This window comes from Cavia porcellus, unplaced genomic scaffold, assembly GCF_034190915.1.
Source record: "Cavia porcellus strain 051 isolate PalLab524CR breed Dunkin Hartley unplaced genomic scaffold, mCavPor4.1 scaffold_21, whole genome shotgun sequence".
NCBI lineage: Eukaryota > Metazoa > Chordata > Mammalia > Rodentia > Caviidae > Cavia > Cavia porcellus.
The window spans coordinates 6,155,876-6,181,559 of record NW_026947504.1 but is presented as its reverse complement, the minus strand read 5'-3'; the positions used below and the strand labels follow the sequence as shown (position 1 = coordinate 6,181,559).

General features: G+C 37.2%; 1 protein-coding gene and 1 non-coding gene across 3 annotated transcripts in view; one reads left to right on the top strand and one right to left on the bottom strand.

Moving 5' to 3' along the window:
* The window catches only part of Ctnna1 (catenin alpha 1), a 172,183-nt gene that overhangs the window by 146,307 nt on the left and 192 nt on the right, over positions 1 to 25,684 (bottom strand). Inside the window, exon 1 of one of the 2 annotated variants that reach the window (XM_063232173.1) lies at positions 25,209 to 25,381. The exons of the other annotated variant lie outside the window; for it this stretch is intronic. The gene's annotated coding sequence lies outside the window, so the exon portion shown is untranslated. Of the gene's footprint in view, positions 1 to 25,208; positions 25,382 to 25,684 lie in introns of those variants that run through there. 2 annotated transcript variants of the gene reach the window in all.
* On the top strand, positions 19,915 to 20,023 carry LOC111753785 (U6 spliceosomal RNA). Its single transcript, XR_002788571.1, has one exon. It is a non-coding gene; the product is annotated as a U6 spliceosomal RNA (small nuclear RNA).

Genomic DNA, 25,684 nt, shown 5'->3' with positions numbered 1-25,684 from the left:
CCAGCCTAGACAATTCAGTGAAACCATCTCAGAATAACTTTTTTTTTTCTTTTTTGGTATTACTAGAAATTGAGTCCAAAACCACTGAGTTGTATCCTCAGCTCTTCTTTATTTTGAGACAAATTCTAAGTTGCTTGGTTGGGCTGGCTGGAAATTGTAATCCTCCTGGCTCAGCATCCTAGTGTCAACATAACATTTTTTTAGAGGGGCTGGGATGTAACTTAGCACAAGAGTGCTTGCTAAGCATGCATAAGCCCCTGAGTGCAAACCTCAGTACTAGGGGGAAAAATTTATACATCTTTGGGTCACATAAACAAAAAGAAAACTTTTTCCCACAAAATTATAGTCTATTTCTAATCACAATTACAATATTATCATCCAAAAGTGTTCTCAGTTTTGGTCAATACTGAGAGCTACAATATAATTACAGCAAAAGTTTCCTATCTACTGGAGAGCAAATGGGTTAAAAGAGACATTGTGTGTGATCAACCCTTCACATACATTTTATAACAGGCACTCATGGCACATAGTAAAAGCTGTCACTCTCCTTCCAAATAAGGACCTAGTATCATCTGAAAGAGCTTCAGGAGATATACCCAAAGAGGAAATAGGGACCTCAACTTGCCTGGGGTAGGTTCTTGACTTATCACACAAAACCATTTCAGGACACGTTTGTTAGATACGTAGACAGACTGATTAGGCAGAAACACAGGACACATACAAACAGAAAAGAGAATAGTATATGTATTCAGGTTTCCAGGAAAATGGTGGAATGGTAAGCAACAACACTCTCTCTCCAAGACAACAACTTGGAGAAGGAAAAAAAAAAAAAAAAAAGTAGATCCCCTGGAACCAAAAAAATGCGACAGAAAGAGAAACTGAACACAGAACACAGAAAAAGTGAACAATCAATGTGTACGTCCTCCCCAGCACCTGGCTCATGGCTCACAGGAAAAGGAGACAGAATCTACAGAGACAACATGAATGCTAGGGAGTCCAAAGGGCTTCAGGAAGAAACTCAGCAGTGGAATAGACAAACAGGTGCTATAAACTGCAAAAAGCACAGGATTCTGCTCCCTTCCACCACCACCCCAACCCCCTGGCTTGAGTCCTGTTACCAGGTTTTGGGGTGCTACAAACCTCCTTCTGGAGGTGATTGGTGGTGGGGGTAGGGTGTCCTAAACAAAGAAATGGATAAAACAAGTGAAAAACAGCAAAGTTTTACATTTCCTAAAGATAGAAAAAAAAATGTCCTGTAGAATAAGTATGGATGCATGAAAAGAAAAAGTAACAGACCACTGTGAAAAAGAACACAGTGTCTAACAGCTTAATGGTAGTCATCTTTTTTATTTCCCATATCTCAGGCTAACATCAGGTTTAGGCTGTCCAATCAAAAATCTGCCTGAAGTCAGGCGTGATAATGCATGCCTGTAATCTCAGCACTCGAGGCTGAGGCACGATTGCTCTGAGTTTGGGACCAATCTGGGTTAAATAATGAGTTCAAGGCCAACCTAAATTACTTAGAAAGACTCTGTCTCAAAAAATAAATAAATAAAATAAAACAAAACTGTTGACATTCTCACAAGAACTTAAGACAGCACATTCTTTTTAGTGGGTAACGAACTCACGAACTTGTATTTGCCAGGCAGGCGCTTACACCACTGAGGTAATTTTCCAGTTTGAAGACAGCACTTTCTGGTAGAATGAACTCTCTGCACATACCCTGGCATACCCACTAGCCCATCGAGTGGGCCATGCCCTAATCTTTTGCCTCACTTGACAAACAACTGCTAATGCCTCCAGTCCAAGCACCAGTCATATTCTCTGGAGAGACACTGCTCAGATGCCAGTCAGAGGAAAGGCCTGTTGTTTGACTGGCGGGGAGGGGGCACGGGTGCAGAGGCTGGCTTCAAGTTAGGGCTACCAACGTTTAGGTTCCCACAGTCAGGACGGACTGTGATCAGGTAAGAGAGAGATCCCCCTGAGGGGTTTAAATTAAAAGACACAAACCCTACCCCCATGCCCAGAGGCCAGGCTCAGGCTGAATTGCTCTAGTGTATATACTGTTTTCAGTTTTTTAGGGGTTTTTTGGTGTGTGTGGGGGGGGGGGCGTCCTTTTCTTTCTTTCTTTCTTTCTTTCTTTCTTTCTTTCTTTTCGTTTCTTATTTACCAGTTTATTAGCATGTGAGGAATTTTCCTTTGTCCTTCTTCCTTGCTTTTTATCTCTTTTTCTTTTTTCTTTTTAAGTTTCTCCCTTTAATTTTTCCTTTTAATTTTTCTTTAGTTTTACTTTTATTTTCATAATTTTTTCTGCTTCTTGTTCTTTTATCTTGTTTCAGTTTTTTCTTTCATCCTTACCTAATTCTACAAACACCCTTCTACCCAGTAAGGTCCTTTGAAGCACTTCTCTCTTCCTTTTCATGTCATCTAATTTAATGTTTCAAAATTTCTCCCTTGTATTATGAGGTTTCCAAACCCTCTAACAGTGTAACTATAAAGCTTTATTAATTTTTTGATAGTTTATAAAATTACTATTAAATTCTTTTCCACCATTAGCAGAGATATATCTGGCTCATTCAGTATACACTGACTGTAGGGTTGACACACGAGTTGTCTTTTTTTTTTTTTCCCAGGTTGTCTTAATGTTTATACCATAATTGTGGATTTCTTCTCTAGGGATAAAGGTAGTATATGATTGATCTTATAGTGTGTTAATATCCAAATTGCTTTGAACAAATCTGAGTAAATATGGGAAGATAACACTATATAACAACCATGGTTAAATCCCTATCATCTTGTTTTGAAATCTTGTATCACTATTATTTTGCTGTTGTTCTTCTTTTTTTTTTTTAATTGGTACCCAGGATCGAACTGACCACTGCCTGCTTGCAAGGCAGATTCTTATGCCGCTGAGCTAAATCCCCAGCGCCTGCTGTTGTTCTTGATGTTACTGTCCTTTAGCTTTAGTTGCTGTTTTTTATTTTGGTTTGTTTGATTGCCCTTTGACTTTGTGCTTTTTGCTCTTTAAAATAAAAAAATGTAAAAATTTTTAAAATTAAAAAAATTGTTTTGGACAATACTACTGCAGCCAAATCATTTTGGACAACACCACTGGCTTGATATTGTCAGGGTCTAATAATTGGTGGTATTTCTCTGTAAACCAACATTCAGATTACCTTTGTGACATCAAGAAGTGCTAGAATACTTTCCCCGGAGATCTTAGCTGTTAATTACACTATAACCTGCCCTACCAAATTAATGGAAGAGGTCAGATCTACGAAGGACTATAGTTAGCCATATCCAAAGTACATCACTGAAAAGCAATTAAAGAGATCTCTATACTAGCAACAAAGTCTTTAATAGCTCCACAAACAGCACAAAACAAAACTAGACACAGGAGAAGACAAGGCAACAAAATGCCTCCCTAAACTCCCAACTCCACCAAAGCCAATCTGGGGGGCACTGAGGGGCAGAATAGCATAAGCCACACACTCATTACTCAGGATAACTGAGGTTAGAAAACAGATCAAAGAAGTACTTAGCAATATCACAGAAGAGATAACTAAATAGATGATGGAAATAATAACCAAATTGAACCAGGAGCTTTCAGAAGACACTAATAAAAAAATCAGATTAACTTAAAATGACACAAAACACAAAGGACCAGTTTGGCAAAGAATCCAAGTCCATGAAAAAGTTTCAAACAGAAATCCAAGACATTAAAAATTATACTGAAAGTATGGGCACCGAAATGACCAGTGTGAGGTTAGAATTTTAGAACTAGAACACCATGATGCCTTCAAAGACCAACTACTCAAAGACACCTTAAAACCAACAAGAGAACAGGAAAATTCTATCCAACAGCTGCTAGGTAATATAAACACTAAGAGTAACTGGAATAAGTGAAAAATCCAAAGACAGCAAAATGATAAAAAATAATAATAATAACCTAAGTACAGGAAAAGAAAAAAAAAAAAAAACTACATGTAATTGAGTTATGTAGAACTCCAAATAGTCACAACTCTTTGCCCTACACTATGTTTTAAGTACTCTAAGTTTTTCACAACCACAAACTCTTAAGAATTGTTACAAAAAAGGCAGTAAGGCAAACCTGTTAGAAGTACGGCAGATAGCCAGGTATGGGTACCTGTAATTCCAACATTTAGGAGGCTGAGGCAGATTTGCCAAGAGTTTGAGGCCAGCCTCGGTTACATAATGAGATCAAGGCCAGCCTGAAGCATACACACCAAGACCCTGTCTCAAAATTAAAATTTAAAACAAAAAAAAAAAGTGACTCACAGCCAACTTCTCCACACAAACCTCAAAGGCCAGGAATGCTTGAAATGTTTCAAACACCAAACACAACTTCCAACCCAACCAATGTATCCTGAAAAACTTCAAAATTGACAGTGATATAAGGTAATTTCCATGAAAAAGAGCACCTCAAGAAATTCATGATCACCAAGCCAGCATTACAAAATACAAGCATGTATTAGAAAGAGACAATAAAACCATCAATGCCAATAAATCAAGAAGCATTCCCAATGAACACAGCTGACAGAACTAGTGGCTAAGCAAAAGGGAGGAAAGAAGGAAATCAGCAACAGCAACGTAATGCAAGGACAGGAGTGGGCAGATACCCTGCTAAAACTCAACAGTATGGTCTGCATTCCTAAGTCAAAAGACACAGACTGGCAGGATAGATCAAGAAATAAAAAGATATACTGTGTATAAAAAACATTTAATTCAAAAAACTCACAAATTAAAAATCAAAGGATGGAAAACAACAATCTGGGCAACAGAACTCTGGGGGGAAAAAAACAGTAGCTATCCTAATTCCAGTGAATATCAAGCCACAAGAAGTCACTACACATTACAGGAACAATTAAATATGAACATACAACTATAAACATACATGCACCAAATATCTATATGCCTAATTTCATAAAACAAACACAAATGGACATGAAAAATTAAACACCAATAAGATTATGATGGAGGACCTCAATAACTCATTACCACAAATATCAACTAGACAAAAAAAAAAAAATCAACAGAAATATTTTTAAAAATGTAAAGGAGAATTGAGTTGAACTAAACTTTTGAACACACAGACTTATTAGTTACAGAGTGTTCCATCCAACAACAAAATACATTCTCCCCAGCAGCACATCAATTTTCTAAAAAATAAATCATATACTAGCTCATAAAGCATAGTCAAGTAAATGCAAAAGAATCAAAGTACAATGACAATAGAAATCAATGGTGAAAGAAACTACAGAAATTATGAAAACAGAATTTTTAAAATATTCTCTTGATAAAAATATGTATTTTATACAGTGGAATGCTACTCAGTCATAAAGAAGGATAAATGGATATAGACATCACACTCATAAGTGAAATAAACCAGACTTCCATGTGTAAACACTGTATTGTTTCCCTAGTGTGAAAAGCTGAAAGAAATAATACAGATAGATAGTTAAGATAGTTATACTTACTAATTTCCCTTAGTTCACATAGATCCTGGAGCTATTATTGTTTGGACCATTAAATGCCAATAGCTTGTACTCTTGAGTAATTTAAAGACAAAAATAAGTAATGCATTAACCATTGTTACTCTCTAATTGTCTGGTTTTGAAATTGTTTTTTCTCTTAAAAATTAAAAAATATCCTCTTGAAGTCAAATGATAATACTGATATTACATACTAAGACCTTTAGAAACAAGGAAAACAGTCTTAAGGGGAAATTTTATAGTGGTAAATTTCCACATCAGAAAAACAGTGCATGCTCAAATAAATAACCTAATGATGCACCTCGAGGTCCTAGTTAAAACAAGACCAATCCAAATCCAAAGCTAGTACAAGGAAGGAAATTACAAAGATCAGAGCAGAAACTCATGAAATTAAGACACCCTCCCAAAAAAGCCAAAACAACAAATCAAAGAATTGGTGTTTTGAAAGAAAATAGGGGCTGGGGATTTAGCTCAGCGGCATAAGCACCTGCCTTGCAAGCAGGCAGTCGTAAGTTCAATCTCCAGTACTGATAAAAATAAAAATAAAATAAGTAAAAATTTTAAAAAATTAAAAAAAAAAAAAATAGACAAGCCCCTGGCCAATCTGACCAAAGTAAGACCCAAATCCATGCAACTAAAAATGAAAAAGGCAAACTTATAGCAGAATGTGCCAAAATTCAGATCATCAGTAACTAGTTTGAGACTCTGTATTCTCAATAAAGTAGAAAACTCAGAAGTTGATAGCTTTCTAGATACATATTACTACCAAAGCTGAACCAAGATATAAAAATCCTGAATACTCCAATATCAATGAAATTGAAGAAATTTTTAAAAACTACCAAATACAAAAAGCCCAGATTCAGACAGACTCACCGCCAAATTTTGTAAGAACTTTAGAAAAAATCTAAAGTCAATATTCCACAAGCTAATGAAATCAAAAGTGAAGCAGTACTCCCATAGTTATTCCTGGAAGCAACCATTACCTTGACTCCAAAACCAGAAAAGCACTGAGCCAAAATAGAGAACTACAGGCCAATCTCTTTAATGACCATAGATACAAAACTCCACAGTGAGATGCTCATAAATCATCAAAAAGATCATACATCGTGACCAAGCAGGATTTATTCTAGGGATGCAGAAATGATTCAACATATGCAAATCAATAAATATGATAAACCACAGAAGCCAGGACAAATCACATGATCATCCGATAGACACAGAAAACGCATTTGACAAAATCCAACATCCATTCATGATTTTAAAAAATAAAATAAAAAACCACCCTGAAGAAAACAGGTAGTACGGGACATGGTGGCCAGCCTAGGCTAGATAATGAGTTCAAGCCCAGCCTGAACTATGTAGTAAGACCTTGTCTCACATACATACATACATACATACATATAGTTAGCTCCCTCTACCTTCGATACACTACAGTGACCTTGACTATCCTACTGTCCAGACTGTATAATTACTACATTGCACTGGACTGTTTGAGTTAAGGCTCATTCAGTGTTTTAAGATTGTTTTCTCTCCTCTTCAACATAAACACTTTCCAATCACTTTCTAGAATGTAAAGGTAAGGTAACTCAAGATGAGGGCTGACTCTGTACCAACTACTTTGCATGTCCTGCCTTAGCTAGTTCTCACATTTATCCCATTAGAATGGTAGTAAAATACTCCTTTTTGTAGGTGTAGAAACTGGATTTATGACAGGTTGACAGTTTTGTCCAAAGTTAAAAGCTAAGAAGCACAGCCAATATTCTATGTTTTTCCAACATATTATGCTGCTAAATCTGTTTCTGGAGTCTCTTTGGTGGATGGAAGAAACAGGAGCAGTTGAGAAAACAGTGGGCCTGACTTCAAGTTTCAAATAAGCAAGCAAGGAAATGCAGAGATGTTCTGTGAGCTCTCTGACATCTCTTTTGGCCACAAAAAATTCTGGAAAAGGATTCTGAGCTGCTGCTATAGCTGATACCACAGTACCCTGCCTTGCCAAGCCAGACTGCTGAATCTGGACCAGGGAAAGAAGAAATTCCTGGGATACTTACTGAGAGTGTTCATTGAGGGCTGCTCTATACAGTTTATAATTCGTTGTAAATAAGTTACTGATCCTCATTAAATCTACAGGATCATGTCTGAACTTTTGTGTTTGTGTGTACATATGGGGTTTTTGTTTTTGTTTTGCTTTTTTCCTGGTACTGGGAATCAAACTTACTACCTCATGCTTGCTAGGCAGGTGCTGTGCCATTGAGATATATCCCTAACCCCAAACTTTCAGGAGATGAGGATTTCTCTTCTTCATACAGGTGAAAAAGTGGAGCTCTCTTAATTTACCAGGCTTCTTTCCCTGTTAGGGGTTGGATCTGAGAGTGGACTATAGTATACAAACACATGGATCCTGGCAAATGGTGGGGTGAGGGATAGCTAGCAATCACGAATCTCTTTTCTAGGTATGACCCTGAAAGAGTTATTTAAAGACATCATATCACAGTGATGTATGCATACCCATGTTTGCAGTAGTACAATTCATAACAGCTAAATCTTTTTTTTGGAGACAGGGCCTCACTGTGTAGTGCAAGCTAAACTTGAACTCATTTATGTAGCCCAGTGGGCCTTGAACTCATGGCAATTCTCCTGCCTCAGTCTCCCAGAACTGTGCTGGAAATACAGAAGTGTGCCACCAAACCCAGCTTGTAATAGCTAAATCTTGCAAGTTCACCAACAGATGAGTAGACAAGAAAAATGTAGTATTCATACACAGTGGAGTATTACTCCACCATATGTAAGAATAATCTCGTCATTTGAATGAAAATGTATGTACTTTTAATGGATGTAATTTTAAATGAAGTGAATCAAACACACAAGTTTAAACACTGCATGGTTTGTCACATATGACAAATCCAATATACAAATAAAAGTGCAAAATAAAACATAAACAATAGGGAGAAAAAGACCAAAAAAGTTGTTGTAATCCAGCATGGACAAGTAAGTGTGCCTTCCCCAGTATGATGGTACCTGCCTATAATCCCAACACTCAGGAGCCTGAGGAAGGGGGGTCACTGCGAGTTTGAGGTCAGCCTGGTCTACAAAGTGAGTTCAAGGCCAGCTTGAATTGCAGAGTAAGACCTTGTTTCAAAAAAGACTTAATTAATTAATTAAAATAAAATAAAAGTGTACTTTGACTTAGTATAATTGTCCTATGTGAGATATATATATATATATTTTGGCTTGTTAACCTATCATAATTTATATGATAATTAACTTAATAAAAGCTTATAAAATAAATTAATAAGATGCAAGCAAAAATAAACTTTTTAAAGGAGGTGAAGGGGAAGGGGGAAAAGAAGAATTGAGATGTTATATACAAGTACCAATACTCTACAATGAATGTAATCATTATATACTACAAATATGTACTAATAAGGATTTAAATTTTAAAAAACAATACAGGCACTCAAGAGGTGAGGCACACTATGGTCTAGGGTTGATATATATATATGTAGTCTTAGGCATGTCTTCGAAACAGGTAATCTAATGTTTATTTTTTTAGTTATTTATCATTAATCTAGTGCCTGTCAGATTATCCAATTAGCAAAAACTGGCTTCATCAATTGGGTTAAAATGTAAATCATTTGTATGTGTTTGACGTTTACAGATATGGCATCCAATTAATATTGCTGCTTTTAAAATTTTATAGACAAGGAGATTATACAGAAACCATTGTTCATTTTCTGATAGTTGGTTCTAAATACCCTGTAATACTGTCATTCTCTTGAATGGTTTTACATTGTCTTGATATGTTTGGTGCTACAGTATACAAAGTTATACTCAAAGATTTCAAGGAAAGAGACACTATGGTAACTACTTTTATGTCAGGATATCGTGTGGTAAAACACTATTTTGCTTAAATGGTTATGCTTTGACCTGCGCTGTTTTGTTGTTATGCTCTCTTTTATCTCAATCTCCTTTTTTTAATTATTTACTTTTTTATTTTTATCTTTTTAATTAAGGGAAAAATAAATTAAAAATAGCAGGATACATTATAGTAACCCACTTTGATTTCCTATTAACTTGATTTGAAACCCTGTATTGCCCTCACCATCTTGTTTTGACTGATTTTCCCCTATTCTGCTTTGCTTGATAGTGCCAAGTTCAAAAGTATAGGCAACAACTGTGAAGACAATAAGGTTCATTATGACGCCCATTCTGGTTGACTATTATCTTCTTTTAAAGTCCTGTAATGTCTCCAATGTTTTGGTTTTATTCTTTATTGTTTCGTTCAATTTTATTATAACTGATGATATAGGCAATTCTTTTTAAGATAGCACGAGGCAGTATGGTAACCACTGTTGATCACCTTGTATTTTGTTTTTACATTATCTATTATGTCCATCCTTTTGATTTGACTGACTCTGTTCTGTTACGTCACATTTGGTTTTACTCTCTTCAAAAGAAAGTAGTAAGAACTGTCCCAAAATGTGTAATTATCATTGTATAAAAGAAAGGAAAAGAAAGTGCTCTAAAGGATATAAATGCATATATATTTAAGTGTATAAGATAGACAACCATATTACTGAGTTTTGTTGGATCATTGAACAAAACTGTTTGCAGTCTCAGTGTTTGAAAGTCCACTTTGTATGCTTTAATTTTGTAATTTGAACAACTATATCTAGGATAACAATATGTAATCTATTAGCTGGTGACTTCCTACTGTTTATTCTTTCTGAAATTCTGTATAACTTGTACCCTTTTTCTGTTTTTTTTTCTTTTTTCCTTAAATAAAATTAAAAAAATACTGCTGCTTTTTTTTTGAGGATGAAAGTCCATCCAATTTATGGACTTAACAGTACTAGCAGAAAAAAACATGCCTAATTTACAGATTTAATAGCATCTTCAAAACTCCTATGAATTTAGGTGTGAAGAGCCTAAAAGACAGGTCTAAGGGAGAAAATACATTGGGTAACTTTGATTATGTCCTAAAGCTGCAGTTTTCTAAACATTACACTTTTCTTGTTTTCTACTACCTATCTTTATTTCTTCCACCTATGAGAAAAAAAGGACATTTGACCAGATCTTTAAAAATAACCATAGTCAGGCATAGTGCCACACATCTGTAATCCCAGCACTCCATAGGCTGAGGCAGGAGGATGTTTTTGAGTTTTAGACCAGCCTGGGCTACACATTAAGTTCAAGGCCAGCTTATACTACATAGCAAGACTCTGTCTCAAAAAAAAAAAAAAAAAAAAAGCCAGCTGGGATTTAGTTCAGCAGCACAAGTGCCTACCTGGCAAGCATAAGGTCATGAGTTTGATCCTCAATACAAAAAAAAAAAAAAAAAACCCACACAAAAATAAACATAAATACAAATAATAAAAAACTTTAAAAACGCTTATTTTGTCTCTAAATTTTCTTCAGAGCAAAGAAAATGGGGAAATGGAGAACAGTGAATAAAACTTCCATGCCATAAGTATCAGGAAACACACTGATTATAAAAAAATTTTTAAAACACTACACAAAGAAAAAAAATGTAAACCTAAAAAGAGAGGAAGGGACTTATCCACTCATTCAGCACATATTTGAGTGCCTCCTGCGTGTAGTCTGTACAGGCACTATTTCTGACAGCAGTGAATAAGAAAACAAAGGACTCTAGCCTTTAAGCTTATGCAGTAACGCTGCAAGTACACAAATAATAACAGTGCTAGGAAGAAAATTAAGTAGAAAAAAGGTAATGCAATTAGGTTCTTTTTTAACACCAAGTACATTAGAAAAGAATAAAGTATGAAACATCCTATCTTTCCTTAGAAATTAGAAACAAATGACAGAATAAAACCAAAAGCAAATGAAAGAAAATAATAAAGATCAGAAAATATAATTCCTTATCAAAATGCCAACATCATTTTTCATAAAAATACTTTGACTCCTACATTTGTGTAGAAATACAAAAGGCTCAGAATAGTCTAAACAACTTTGATAAAGGAACAAAATTAGAGCTCCAACCCGAGTTACACCAATCATGACAAAACAGCACTGATACACAAACCACCAAGGTACCAAAATAGATACCCACATAACAGACGACTGATTTCTGGCAATGAGGCAAAAGCAATTAAGTGGAGAAAGGATTGTACCTTTAATAAATATACTGGAACAACTAGATACCCACATGCAAAAAAACAAAACAAAAAAACCAAAAGCACATTAAAAAGTATTTCTTAAGAAATCAAAAGTCAACTCAAAATGGTGCACAGTAGGTTAAAGTAAAGGCAAGTATGACCTAAGTTGTTACTCTGGCTAAGATCATTCTCTCTGGGACAAAAAAAAAGACTGAGACAAGGTGTAAAAGGGAAGGCAGAACCCACAGAGGTGTTCAGGGAAGGGAGGCTTGAATTTGCTTCTGGACAGGCCATGCTGATGACAAAGGAGGCCATTATGCTGCTGCTGCTTTTTTTAACTACCTTTACGTTTTTAAACTATCTTAACTGGCTGGGCTCAGTGGTATAAGCAGCTGCCTGGCAAGCTCAAGGTCGTGAGTTCGACCCTCAGCACCTTAAAAAAAAAAATTTAAACTATCTTAACTACTTTTGTTATATACACACACATACATATATATACATGTTTTTTCTTTCAACTTGTCACACTAATGAAGCAATATGACATTTACACATGCATGTCTTATTTGACTAATAAGTATGTTCTCAAGGCATATCCATTTGCCTATAATAGTGTCCAGTTTATCGTTCTTTATGACTGAGTAGTATTCCATTGTATAGAAGTATCACTTATTTTTTATCCATTTCTCAGTCATGGACATTTAGGTTGTTTGCAAGATCTGGCTATTATAAACTGTGCTGCTATAAACATGGGTGCACATACGTTTTTAATTCTCTGTGACATGATGTTTTTAATTCTCTTGGGAAGATACCCAGAAGGAGAAGGAACTTATCTTCAAACCATTCCTTAAAAGGTATTACACAGTGGGGCATAGTAGTAGCCGTCCTGCTGCTAAATAAGCTACTAGGAAGACTGTGACAGTTAACTGATTGTGTCAACTTGAGTAAGAAACTCCCAATTAAATTGGATCTGCATAGTCCTGAGTGCGGAAGACTGACTCTATGGATTGTCATCAGAACAGCACGAAGAAAAACAAAGGAAGGCCTGCTTCTGTTTCTTAAAAGGAGCTCCAGTCTTCACCTTCGCTGGCATCTCCTGGCTTTGGCCTCATGATGCAAACACGCAGGACACTACAGTGGGCTCTAAGCCTTCAACTGGGTCCTTCAGATCTCCAGTGCAGATGGACCTTTTGTTCTCTTCCATATCTGACTCTGTGGGAGGCCACTGTAAGCTGATCTTGTAAATTCTTCTACATCTATGTATCATGTGCTAAATCAGTTTCTCTAGTAAACACTGACTGATACAAAGACTAAGGCAGAATCCCAAATCTGAGACCAGATCTTGTCTCAAAATAAAGACTGGGGATGTAGCTCAGCACTTCCTGTATTCAATACCCAATACTAAGGGAAAAAAAGAATATACACTGTATCTTGAACCTCAATGTAACTGACACACAGCTAACTAAATTCTGCCTTAGAATATGACTTAATAAAACTACCTAGGAAGCACTGTCTTTCACTAGTCTTGACCCAAATAAGCTTAAATTTCTGCATGATGCTATTCTCCATCTCCTAAGATTTTTTTTTTTCCCCTCCTGTTAAAGAATCAAGCTTACGGGGCTGGGGATTTAGCTCAGCGGCACAAGCGCCTGCCTTGCAAGCAAGCAGTCGTGAGTTCGATCCCCGGTACTGATAAAAAGGAAAAACACACACACAAAAAAAAAATTAAGAATCAAGCTTACATTGCATTTAACAACTTCTCTGCAAAATGACAGGTTTCTAAAGATATACTTCAAAGTTAGTCCAAAGCTTTTCTCAAAACAAGATGACTCCAGGTCCCCGAAGATAATGGTAACACGATTACAGGATACCTTTAGGGAGCCTCAGAAATCAAAAATCCCGTAACACTGGCTTGTCTAAAATCTTAACTTCCCCCTCTCCCCCACACAGCACTATCATACTTCATAAATTATGATTAAGTCTAAATTAATAGTGAAGTATTAATATAATGAAATATTCAACGTATCATGGATGGATGATAATAATGCATCTTTGCTTGGAAAGAAAGCATGTATTAGAGCTAGCTACACAGGGCCCACAGACTATTAACAAAATCCTTCATATCACTTAAAATAGGCCACAGTGAATATGTTTTCTAAATTATGACAGCACTCTGAGTTTCAAGAACAGTCTGTAGTCTAATCTGGTTAATAAACCAGTATGAGATTACAAAACCTGATGTTACAAAACCAGAATTTCAAATCACATCTTCAATTCAGAATGCCAAATACTAGTAAAGCAACATAAACTATCAATAAAATATCTGAGAAAACTGATGGGTCTTATTGACAATAACTTTTTTTGATATTTAACAATGAGCCCCTCAAAAAATAAAATCCCAATGTAATGAATGAAATAGCCAAAACTAGGCAACACAGGAAAAAATTAGTGTTTAAATAATTAAGGACTAAAATGAATTACTTTTACACTAAGATTAAACAGCACTAACTAGTTATTACAAAACTGTAACACAACTACAAAGACACTCAGCTATGTTATATTTGACAAAGGTACTAAACATGCTCACTAGAAGGACAGCCTCTTTAATAAATGGTGTTGGAAAAACTGGCTTTCCACATGCCGAGACTGAAAATAGACTCATGCCTATTACCATACACTAAAGTCAAAATGGATCAAAGATCTAAATATTAAAACAAACACTAAATCTACTGCAAGACAAGCTAGTAGAAATCTTGGAGACATAAGGGGTAGTAGACAAAGAATTCATGAACAAAACACAAACCTCACAGGAAGTACTTCAAAGAACCAGCAACGGGGATCTCATCTTATTAAAAAGTTTCTGCACATCAAAAGAAATCACTAACAAAGTGAAAAGAAAACCCACAGAATGGGAAAGAATTTTAGGCAGTAGTCCCTCAATCAAAGGACTTATATCCAGAATATACAAAGAATTGGAAAACATCAAGCCCCCAAATTCAAAGACCCTATCCAAAAATGGGCATCTGAGATGAACACACACTTCTCAGATGAAGATATACAAATAAATACATGAAAAAATGTTCACCATCACTGGTCATTTGAGAAATGCAAGCCAAAACAGCATTGAAATTTCATCTTACTCCGAAAAGAATGGCTGCCATCAAGAAATCAACTGATAAACAAATGCCGGTGAGGCTGCGGGGGAAAAGGAACACTGCTCCACTGCTGGTGAGAGTGCAGACTGGTGAAACCACAATGAAAATCAGTAGGGAGAGTCCTCAAAAAACTAGGATTGGACAGTTCATTCAATCCAACTATTCCCCTCCTCGGTATTTTCCCAGAAAAATTGAAAACATCATACCACAGCGATATATGTGCAGCCATGTTCATAGCAGCACAATTTGTAATAGCTAAATCTTGAAAACAAGCAAAATGCCCATCAACTGCAAAATGGAGGAAAAAGATGTGGTATTTTTATGTAATGGCATATTACTCAACTACAAAAAAGAATGCTCTCGAGACTTTCATAGGTAAATGAAGGCAACTTGAGACCATACACATAAGTTAAATAAATCACACTTACCTCTGTAAATATTGTATTGGCTCTCTAGTATAAAAAATAATTAAAAACTGAAAGAGTAGTAAGATCAAAAATGTGTAATAGATATTGTAATAATGAAAGGGAAGGAGTGCTCTAACGGAGATAACTATGTTTATTTAAGTGTACAAGACATATAACCATAACTAAGTTTTTGTTGGCTCATCAAACAGAATGGTTTGTACTGTCATTGTTCATTTTTTATGCTTTGATTTTGTAACTTGAACTACTTCTAAGATAATAATATGTAATTTATCAACACGTGATTTCTTACTTTTTTTGACTATTTTTTTGAAATTCTGTATTGTTTCTACCCTGTTTTGCTTTTTTCTCTAAATTTAAAAAAACTAACGCAAAAGATAAAAATTGTCTTTTATAAAATCACTGATCTTCAAGGAAAAACTCCTAAAATGTCCACAATATAGTTCCATTCTTTCATTTACTGAGAACAAACAAAAGATGTCAGAAGTTTAAAAACAAAACCAAATCATACTACTCTTACGATAATTATTCCAAATCATCAAATCTTTGTTACAAACATTCAGAACACCCAAAGTCACCCTTTGAATTATATGCATTAGCTCAAACTGGCAGCTTGTGAAAAAGCACAAATTAAACCCCAATTAAAAAGTGAGCTTGGCCAGGCATGGTGACTTATCGTCATAATCTCAGCACTGGGGAGGCTGAGGCAGGAGGATTGACTCAAATTCAAGGCCAGCCTGGGCTATACAGTAAGTTCAAGGCCAGCTTGAACTGCACAGCGAGATCCTGTCTCAAAAAAAGAAAGGAAGAGAAAAAGTGAGCTTTACATGTGACAGTCCATCAACAAGTAAATACAAATGTGGTAATTTCAAGCTCTATTAGAAATGGAGTTGAGTCACACTTGCACATGAAGAAAAAGTATGACTGTTAATTTAAAAAAACTAAAGAAAATAATGAGTAGTTAAGACATTCCAATCGACAAGGGAAATGTTAATATTTTATTTTGAAATGTGGTTATTTTTGCACACTTTGAATTTTCAATGATGGATAATTTGGCACAGTGCTCCCACCACATGAGCAAACAGTAGTCACAGGAAGCACAGGAAGTCAAGCCAGAAGGTCCACCTCCATATACCGTACAGTCCTACTAGGTGACACCAACGTTTTCAAGGTCTAAAGGCAAACTCAGTCACTGGGGCAAGTTACACCTGCAGCTCTGTGCCACTCTCTCAGATGCCTAATGTGTTTCACTTTTTTCTTTAACACATGCATGACTGTCCCAATCAATTGTTACGTTTAGTCACAATATATTTTTTTAAATGTATACCTTTTTCCTCAAGAACTCTACTTCTAAGAGTACAGGGGGGAATGGGGGAGAAACAAAGGGGCTAAAAAAAAAAAGGAATTAAATTGTGTTATACATAACTACTAACTCCACACAAGGAGTGCAAACATTATATACTACAAACATGTATTAAAATTAAAAATTCAAAGAGTTTGTGCAAACATGGATCAGTATTCACAAAACTTTTAAGAAGAAAAACACTGAAAAAGAGTCGGAGATGTTTAAAACAAAAAAAAGTAGTTATCCTAAAATAATAATCAAGGATGGCTGCCCTGGAAGCAAGCATGCTAAATGTCCAACAGAGACATTAAAGAAGCTATATAATGACATCAGTGACATGCCATATCAACACTGTGCAATTAGCCAACTTTTATCAACTCAAAAGCACAAATTATTTCATTTACAAGTCTCTAAAATCTGAATGTCTTATAGATTGACAGAATTTTCTAGGTTAGACAGCTTCTTTTTTACTTGGTTTTTGGTTTGTTTTTTGTTTTGTTTTGTTTTTTATACTGAAAACCGAATCCAAGACCTTTGCACTGAGCTATATCCTCAGACCTTTATAATTTTTTTTTTATTTTAAGACAGGGTCTCAGGGCTGGGGATTTAGTTCGATGGCATAAGCACCTGCTTTGCAAGCATGCGGTCGTGAATTCAATCCCCAGTACCAAAAGAAAAAAAAAGACAGGGTCTCAACTAAGTTGCCCAGCCTGAGTTATAATTAGAATCCTCCTGCTCGGCATCCCAGAATGCTAAGATTATAGACATACACCACTGCAACCAGCAGTATTTGTTTTTAGTATTGTATAAAATAAAAGTTGATTTTATATGACCAGGAGAAATGTTCAGTTTATAATAAGTACAGTCAATTACAAATAAGCGCTCAAAGTAAACAATTTTATAAGGTTATAAAATAGTATGTATCTCTAGAAAAAAAAGATATACACAAAATGTTTACAGTTCTCTCTAGGTAGTTCTAGTAGTTCTTGCTGCGCAGATGTTATTATTTTGATGTACTAGGAATTGAACCCAAGGTCTCATGCCTGTTTCACCACTCAACTATATCCCCAATCCCCGCCCTACCTTTTTGAGACAGGGAATCACTAAATTGCCCAGGCTGGCCTCAAATTTGTGATCTTCCTGCATCAGCCTCCCAAGCAGTTGAGATTACAGGTATGCACCTGCAGTGCTGGCTAAATAAGTTTTTCTTTTTTAAAAAATTAATTAACTAGACATGAAGCCATTCCTCCGTTTTCATACCTACATGGCACAAATCTGTACCTAAATGTACCTACTGTAACTAATTAAATATTTATTGAATAGTACCTGCTATGTGCAAACAAGTCACTCCAGTATCACAGGAATCAGAAAGATACAAAAAAATGTTAATTGCTTTGACAAAAATAGCATCTAGCAAAGGAATTCATGGTCTGCAAGGCTTTTAATGAAGGTATGTCAGCAACTCAGTGATATTTAAATGCTAAACATATCCTATAATTTTACCCAAAGACAATCCTTTAAACCAGGCTTGGTGGTATACTCTGTAATCCCAGCTGAGGTAGAGTTGCTGTGACTTCAAGGTCAGTTTAGGATACAACATAGTGAGTTCAAAGCTAGCCTGAACTATATAGCCAAAAAAAATAAAAATAAAAAGACATCCCTTTAATATGGATAAAAATATGTCCTGTCTCAAGCACTGAATAACTGAAAGAATAAATCAGTGTTTTACCATATCAGAAACTAAATATCCATTATAAACTATTTTATTCATTATGCAAATGACAAAGTTCAAACTCTAGAACTGTCTCATAAAAACTCCTGAAACCATGCTACCATCATAATTCATCAGCTAATACATATATAACCAATGATAAATTAGCAATAACAAGAAATATCTTACAATATAACTTTACTATAACCTGTGATGAAGCACAATTTTTAAACTTCTTTCTTTGCTCACCATGTGCTCATTGTACAGGATGGTAAAGTGGCCAAAAAATAACTAATTGCTGCTGAAAACTAAATCCAGGACCTGTGCACTGAGCTATAGCCTTGTATCTTTTAAATTTTTTTAATTTCAAGACAAGGTCTCCACAGTTCAGATGAAAGGACAAAGCAGCCCTGAGGAAAACCTGTAATACTGAATTTCACAATGATTTCTTAAATATGACACCAGAAGTACAGGCAACAAAAAATAAACTGCACTTCGATTCAAATTAAAAACTTTGCACACCAAAATTAATACCCAAACCATATAAACTATTCTTACAAACTCAGTAACAACCACACATATTGCACATACACGCTTCTTGCCTAGGGTATGGCTCAATGGTATAGGGCTTAACTAGCAGTAATAAGGCCCTAAATTCAATCCTCACAAGAAAAAAAAAAAATGCACAATTCACACAGGGCTCATTGGTGCACATCTCTGATCCTACCAATTTGTCATGTTGAGGTAAGAGGACTGCAAGTTCTAGGCCAGCCTGGGCAACCTGTCTCATTATGGCTGAAACTGTAGTTCAGTGGTAGGGCGCTTGGTTTCAATCCTCAGTAACTTGTTGTTTCTCTAACACAACATACAAACAGCCAATAACAACATGAAAAAATGCTCAATATCTCTCATTTGAGAATTGCAAATCAAAACCACAATGACAAAACTGCCTCAACTCACCAGGATAGCTCTCACCAAAACAAAACAAATTTAAAAATCTGGTCAGAAATGGTGGCACATACCTGTAATCTTAGCACTTGGGAGGCTGAGGCAGGAAGATCATGAATCTGAGGATTGTGAACTACAAAGCAAATTCCAAGCTTGAATTACATAAAAGAGCCCATCTCAAAAACCAAAAATAAATAAAATAGACTGTAACAAGTATTGGTGGAGACGTAGAAAAACTGAAACCTTTGGTGCACTGCTAGTAGGGATATAAAATGGTTCCAGTGCTATAGTCCTTCAAAACGTTAAAACACACAATTATAATCCAGCAATTCCATTTCTGGGTATACTCCCCAAAAAACTGAAAGCTGGAACACAAACGGCATTCTCATAACAGCATTACAGCAGCCAAAAAACAATGGATATTGAGTCTTAAAAAGGAACGTTCTAAAACATGCTTTAACATGAATGAAACTTAAAAGACAAAACAAATACCCAACGATTCTGCATTTATAAAGTATTTAAAGCAGTCAAAATCAAAAAGACAGAAAAGTAGTTGCCAAGCAAAGGAAATATGAATAGGATGTTATTGATTACTTCATACAGAATTCAGTTTGGAAAAATGAAAAAAGTTCTGGAGACACATGGTTGGTAATGGCTGCAATAATGTGAACATATTTAATGCTACTGAAGCATATACTTAAAGTTTAGTGTTCACTTTAGCAGCACATACACTAAAAATGGGAATGATACAGAGAGGATTAGCATGGCCCCTTGCGAAATGATGATATGCAAATTTATGAAGCGCCCCATATTTAAAAAAAAATTTAGTCAGGTGTAGTGGTGCATGCTTGTAGTCTCAAGACTCGGGGAGCTGAGGCCAGAGGATCATGAGTTCGAGGCCAGTCTGGGTTACACAGTGAGTACAAGGCCAACCTAAACTGGATAACAAGGCATGTCTTAAAAAAAAAAAAAAAAAAAAATCCCTTTGGTAATTTTTAAACATACTTTACCACAAAAGAGAAAATTTTTAAAGGTAGTGAAACCGTTATAAAGCAAGTTGAAATTTTAGAATATCAGATAAATACCCAAGCAATGTGATCACAGTTTCCAGGAAAACAAATTAATCAGCCTTTGGAGACAAGAAGCATTTGTTAGATAAGGATGCAACATTCCAGCAAAATGGCAAAGGGCAGTGGTGGCGCACTCCTGTAATTGGGAGGCTGACGCAAAGGGATCTTTACAAGATTGAGGCCAGGCCAGGCTACAAAGTGAGCCCAAGGCCAGCCTGAACCACCTACTGAGACCCTGTCTCACAAAGACCAAAAAAAAAAAAGGAAAAGGAAAAGAAGTGTAAATGTCTGGTAGATGCAGAGGACTAGCAACAATTTACAATAGAAAAAAAGTCTGAAAAAAGTAAGGTCCACAATTAAAGCCCTTGAATGCCAGTACAGGACTCTTTAACTAGCAAAATGATAAAGCAGGAACTTTCTTAAATGAGTGCAAATTTACTTTTACATGTAAAAGACTGGATGGTGGAGAACACAAGAAAAAAAAGCAATTAATTTTGTTAGTTACAAATATTCCTCCTTTGACAGCCTACTTTTTTTAATTACTGAACTTTTACAAACGAAAGTACATTGTTAAGACTTAATGACCTGCCACTTGGACTCAGGATCTTTTTTTTTTTTTTTTTTTTGTACAGTTCTGTGAAGCTTGTTTATAAAGTCTCAGTATGTTTTTATTGCATGATATACTTTGTTTATAAAGCACTGTAATTTTTTGCTGACTACTATTATTATAGTATTATAGTATTACAGTAATGTATGTTGTTACACATTACAATATTGCACACAAGAGTTATGCAAAAAAACCAAGTCATCAAATTGGAGTTTCCTTTGACCATTTCTTTGTTCTGAATATTTACATACCACATACAATTCCTCATTTAGCAACCAACTCATCCAAGACCTACTTGTGGGACTATAGTTCAGTCCTTAAATGAGGAATGTCTGTATTGAGTAATCATAATGTTCCAGGGCCTGAGACTTAAAACTCATGGCAGCAGCTGGATGAATGGCACACGCAAAGGCAAGTAGGGATTTCTGGAGTGCTGATATTTCACCATCTCTTGGTCTAGTCAGTGAATATGGATGGCATCTACTTTGTATTAATAAGCCAAACAGGTAGTCATGATTTGAGCACTGTCGCACTTTAAAGAGTTTTATTAAAGACACATGGGTATGGTGGTACACATCTATAATCCCAGCACCTAAAAGGCTGAGGCAGAAGGCTCTCTGCCAAGTTTTGAGCCCAGCTCAGCCTAGTTACATAGTGAGCTCAAGGCCAGCTTGAACTAGAAAGCGAGACCCTGTCTCAAAAAAAAAGTTTTATTAAAGGTAAAAGACTACCTAGGTTTGGTGACACATAGTAGTCCCAGTACTAGGAGGCTGAGGCAGGAGGAGGATCACTGCAAATCTGAGGCCAGCCTAGGTTATAAAGTGAATTCAGAGGTTAGCCTGAACTGTATATCTCAAAAAGAAAAAAATTTTTTAACGAAGGCTAGGGTTGTAGTTCAGTGATAGATCATTTGGCTAGTGTGTATGAGGCCTTGGTACTACACACACTATCTAACATGATAAATAAGGCAACCACAACAGATGTACCAGATACCTAAAGTGTAGTGTACTGAGATCCAAAAGAAAACCCAGAGGCAGTAATGTCTAAGATGTATTGTGATACTGGGTTTAAACCCTGGGTCTTCCCACTAGTTACACTCCTATCCCTTTTTTTTATTTCTTGAGACAAGGTCTCACTAAACTACTAAATTCCCAGACTGGACTTGAACTCTGCAATCCTCCCAGCTCAGCCTCTCAGGGTGCTGGGATACTAGCATGAGCTATCATACTGAGATTCTAAAGTATATTTTAAGAACAAACAGCACAGCATTTAGTTAAATGAAAAAAGCAAGATTTAAGACAGTGGTGGTGAACCCGTGTGCCAGTGAGTTGTTTGTATCATTGAAAGCTCTAAAAGGTTTGCCATCACTGATCTAAGGGAACGATATGATCTAAGGGAACATAAGAAAAAATGTACCAAACCAAGCCAATAAAAGTTTATCCAAAAAACTTGTTTCCACTGGTCTAAACTACAGTGGAAGCATAGAACAGAACAAGGTACGTAAGTTAGGAAGTATAAAAAGCATTTCATCAGCAACTGGATATGTGTCAAAAGGAAGAAAGGAGAGTTGGAGATGGTTCACAATGTGCCCAAAACAGCAATTTGATACCCTGAGCCCTCCACAATCCACTTTTTTCTCCTTTCAGTAAGCATCTCCAAGATCTAATGCTTCAGGGAGATTTTAAGACTAACTTTCTAGCACTCTTTAGGCAAACAGGGATATTGACAATACAGTACAGCACAATGGAAGTATGCCTTTAAAAAATGAGCAAAGGGCAGTGCCATGCCTATAGTGCCACAATGGCAATGCCTGTAATCCCAGCACAAAGGGAGGCAGAGGTAGGAGGATGCACCTGGGAACTCAGGGAGCTATTGCCAATAGATGGATAGACAGATAAATGGGCTGAGATGTAGTTTGGCGCAAAGGCCCATAGTTTGTAGGGCAGTAGCAGCAAACCTACTGCACATCTGCTGCAGTGGGCATCAGCTGCAGTGGGCAGGCAGACAGCCCTCTCTGTTAACATGCAAGCCCAGTCACCACAGCACCTAAGCATCAGAGAACAGTTCTCTTTCTAATTAAAATCTCAGTATTGCAGGTTTAACTGCAATGTTGGTACTTTATGATAAGTAAATGGTTTTGAGGTTGCAGTTTGGGTTCTTGGTCTCTAAAGGTTCACCATCACTGCCCTACGGGATAAGCAGTTTAGCAGGAAGTTTGTTACCAAATATGAAAATGCTGTAGTGTGTGTGTGTTTGTGTGTGTGTGCGCGCGCGGCTCACTATGTTTTTTAGATGCTCTTCAACTCACTATGTAGCCCAGGCTGGCCTCAAACTAACGGTGATCCTTCAGTCTACCTTTACAAGTGCTAGCATTACAAGGAAGCATCACCACAATCAGCTTGAAAAGGCTGTATCTTAAAATATTACTAAGAAATTGTGAAAGAGACCAAAAAGTGGGGGGCTGGGGATTTAGCTCAGCGGCATAAGCGCCTGCCTTGCAAGTGTGTGGTCGTGAGTTCAATGCCCGGTACCGATAAAAAGAAAAGGACAAAAAAAAGAAATTGTGAAAGGAGGAAGGGCACAAGGAACACATGCAGGCATCAGTGAGGAAACAACTTCACAAAGAAAATTCACATTTTTAGCCCTGACTCATTTCTCCAAAATGTAACTCCTTTCATCCCTATCACCTTTACCTCCACTTTCTGGATTCCCATGTCAACTCCTGGCTTTCATAAGCATACAAATGCAAGCCTTCTGTAAACATTAGCAGGAGTTAGAAAGGTTATCACACCGTGAAACTTCCTACAGTGGATTCTTCTTTAGAATAAAACTGAAACATGGCCCTCTGTGACTTGGTCTTCCTTTCCCCAGCAATCTCCATGAGGTCTTTTCCCAAACCCAAGAGTATTCAAGCTGTACGGATCTCGCTCAGGCCACTAACACCCATCATCTTTCCTGTCTCTGGTCTTAACACCTGCAAGGGACTCTGATCCTTCTGTACAGATCTTCACCAGCACACATATCTACATGGCCCCCAACTATCACACCCTCCTATTACGTCTCACACTGTTACTTTTATTTTTTGAAACATGGTCTCTCCAAGTAATTTAGGCTATCCTCAAACTTACTATGGAGCCCAGGCTGGCCTCAGACTCACAGCGATCCTCCTGCCTCAGCTTCCAGAATTCAGGGGTTATAGGCATACAGAACAGGCTGGGTTCACACTGTTAGTTTCTCAAAGAACTTCCAAGACCAGCTTCTCTAAATCTTCTCATCTGGGCCCATCTTTTAAAATTTTTTTTTTTTTTTTTGTCTTTTTCTTTTTTATTGGTACCGGGGATCGAACTCACCCGACTGCCTGCTTGCAAGGCAGGTGCTTATGCCGCTGAGCTAAATCCCCAGCCCCCGTTTTGTTTTTTTTTTTTAATTTTTTTTGTCTTTTTCTTTTTTATTGTGGGCCCATCTTGAACATGATAAGTCTAACTCAATTCACATTTCATCCAGTTCAAAAGTCACATCCCAGAAGTCTTTCTGTACTTATTCAAATAAATTCATTAAACTTATTAGGCATCTCTCCCTGGCTCCGCAAGTTTTTCTGTTAGCTTTTACATAGCAGTCTGAGGTACACCTGAGTATGTATCTCCTTCATTATATGTGAGCTGTTGGGGCAAAGACCCGTACTAATCACTTGTGAGACCTGAAAACAGAGGAAATATTTTTAATGCGATAAAAGTCAAGAAGGGTGAACAACTGAGCAGTCTATGATCACTCCACTCTTTCTTTTTGTAAAATAAAACACATCTAATTAATATGATTTACAAATTCTGTTTAAGAAACAACTACCTATCAAGTCTCTCAAAACCACTGCCAAAGCCAAAATACCCTCTTCATCCCAACGCCTATCCTGCCACAATACGATGTAAAGACTTCCTTTTTCATTAATGTGGAATATCTTTAACTTGGAAATAATGTATCTCTCTTTTCTAAAATACGAAAATTCTTGCCAAAACACACACAGAAAAAAAAAGAAAGAAAGATGCAGGAGGACAGGAGGGTGTCACTCCTGGCCTCGGACGAGCCCCCGCCTGCATTATTGGGAAGCCATTGCTGCCAACCCAAGGATAGGCATGGATATTTTTCCAACAAGTTGTTCAAACACACATAGGGACTCCTGAAAGTCAACAGCAACAAAATACTTAAAGTGCCACTCCTGAAAATGGTATCTACAAGCGAAATGTGTCCGACTGAATACACAACAGGGCTGAGTAATTTGAAGAAAAGATTAACACAGAAAACCCCGTAAGTCCACGCGGGCGTGGCGCACCTTTCAGCAGCCAGGCTGTGTAAGCCAAGGAAGAGCCGTGCCTTTCTCCGGACTCCGCTCGGGCCGGAACCCGGGCTCCGCCGACGTCCAGACCCGCAGCCCCGGAAGTTTCAGGGGAGGGGGAGGGCAACCGCCGCCGCCACACCAGACAACAACCACCTCCCAGGAGAACAACAGCCCGAACGCGCCCGCCCGGGGACCCCTAGCGGGCGCACCCCGCACAGACGCGGGGGCCGAGGGCCCTGGAAAAGTTTACAAGCCAGGAGAAACTTTTTGAGAGCAAACTCCCGCTGCCTCGCGGGGCCTGTGGCGTGGCCTCTTCCCCAGCCACTGCAGCCCCTCAACTTCCCAGAGCTGGGAAGCGCCTCCACAGTCCGGGCCCGTGGGGAACGTCCGACTCGCGCCCGCGGAGCCCAACGCGGAGCGGCGCCTCCGAGGAGACGGGGCCAGCGAGGTCCGGCTGCAGCCGGCCGTCC